We start from the raw sequence: 2673 nt of genomic DNA on the forward strand, positions 1-2673 counted from the left end.
TGTACATGTATATCCAATGTTTTACTGTACACTGACCTCCTGTGTATATCCAATGTTTTACAGTACACTGACTTCCTGTGTATATCCAATGTTTTACAGTACACTGACTTGCTCTGTATATCCAATGTTTTACTGTACACTGCCTTCCTGTGTATATCCAATGTTTTACTGTACAATGACTTCCTGTGTATATCCAATGTTTTACTGTACACTGACTTTCTGTGTATATCCAATGGTTTACTGTACACTGACTTCCTGTGTATATCCAATGTTTTACTGTACACTGACTTCCTGTGTATATCCAATGTTTTACAGTACACTGACCTCCTGTGTATATCCAATGTTTTACTGTACACTGACTTCCTGTGTATATCCAATGTTTTACTGTACACTGACTTCCTGTGTATATCCAATGTTTTACTGTACAGTGACTTCCTGTGTATATCCAATGTTTTACTGTACACTGACTTCCTGTGTATATCCAATGTTTTACTGTACACTGACTTCCTGTGTATATCCAATGTTTTACAGTACACATACTTCCTGTGTATATCCAATGTTTTACTGTAGACTGACTTCCTGTGTATATCCAATGTTTTACTGTACACTGACTTCCTGTGTATATCCAATGTTTTACAGTACACATACTTCCTGTGTATATCCAATGTTTTACTGTACACTGACTTCCTGTATATATCCAATGTTTTACTGTACACTGACTTCCTTTGTATATCCAATGTTTTACTGTACACATACTTCCTGTGTATATCCAATGTTTTACTGTACACTGACTTCCTGTGTATATCCAATGTTTTACTGTACACTGACTTCCTTTGTATATCCAATGTTTTACTGTACAATGACTTCCTGTGTATATCCAATGTTTTACTGTACACTGACTTCCTGTGTATATCCAATGTTTTACTGTACAGTGACTTCCTGTGTATATCTAATGTTTTACTGTACACTGACTTCCTGTGTATATCTAATTTTTTACTGTACACTGACTTCCTGTGTATATCTAATGTTTTACTGTACACTGACCTCCTGTGTATATCCAATGTTTTACTGTACACTGACTTCCTGTGTATATCCAATGTTTTACTGTACACTGACTTCCTGTGTATATCCAATGTTTTACTGTACACTGACTTCCTGTGTATATCCAATGTTTTACTGTACACTGACTTCCTGTTTATATCCAATGTTTTACTGTACACTGACTTCCTGTGTACATGTATATCCAATGTTTTACTGTACACTGACCTCCTGTGTATATCCAATGTTTTACTGTACCCTGACTTCCTGTGTACATGTATATCCAATGTTTTACTGTACACTGACCTCCTGTGTATATCCAATGTTTTACTGTACACTGACTTCCTGTGTATATCCAATGTTTTACAGTACACATACTTCCTGTGTATATCCAATGTTTTACAGTACACTGACTTCCTGTGTATATCTAATGTTTTACTGTACACTGACTTCCTGTGTATATCCAATGTTTTACTGTACACTGACTTCCTGTGTATATCCAATGTTTTACAGTACACATACTTCCTGTGTATATCCAATGTTTTACAGTACACTGACTTCCTTTGTATATCTAATGTTTTACTGTACACTGACTTCCTGTGTATATCCAATGTTTTACTGTACACTGACTTCCTGTGTATATCCAATGTTTTACTGTACACTGACTTCCTGTGTATATCCAATGTTTTACTGTACACTGACTTCCTGTGTATATCCAATGTTTTACAGTACACATACTTCCTGTGTATATCCAATGTTTTACTGTACACTAACTTCCTGTGTATATCCAGTGTTTTACTGTACACTGACTTCCTGTGTATATCCAATGTTTTACTGTACACTGACTTCCTGTGTATATCCAATGTTTTACAGTACACTGACCTCCTGTGTATATCCAATGTTTTACTGTACAATGACTTCCTGTGTATATTCAATGTTTTACTGTACACTGACTTCCTGTGTATATCCAATGTTTTACTGTACACTGACTTCCTGTGTACATGTATATCCAATGTTTTACTGTACACTGACCTCCTGTGTATATCCAATGTTTTACAGTACACTGACTTCCTGTGTATATCCAATGTTTTACAGTACACTGACTTGCTCTGTATATCCAATGTTTTACTGTACACTGCCTTCCTGTGTATATCCAATGTTTTACTGTACAATGACTTCCTGTGTATATCCAATGTTTTACTGTACACTGACTTTCGGTGTATATCCAATGGTTTACTGTACACTGACTTCCTGTGTATATCCAATGTTTTACTGTACACTGACTTCCTGTGTATATCCAATGTTTTACAGTACACTGACCTCCTGTGTATATCCAATGTTTTACTGTACACTGACTTCCTGTGTATATCCAATGTTTTACTGTACACTGACTTCCTGTGTATATCCAATGTTTTACTGTACACAGACTTCCTGTGTATATCCAATGTTTTACTGTACATTGACTTCCTGTGTATATCCAATGTTTTACCGTACACTGACTTCCTGTGTATATCCAATGTTTTACCGTACACTGACTTCCTGTGTATATCCAATGTTTTACTGTACACTGACTTCCTGTGTATATCCAATGTTTTACTGTACATTGACTTCCTGTGTACGTGTATATCCAATGTT

This window comes from Pecten maximus, chromosome 9, assembly GCF_902652985.1.
Source record: "Pecten maximus chromosome 9, xPecMax1.1, whole genome shotgun sequence".
NCBI lineage: Eukaryota > Metazoa > Mollusca > Bivalvia > Pectinida > Pectinidae > Pecten > Pecten maximus.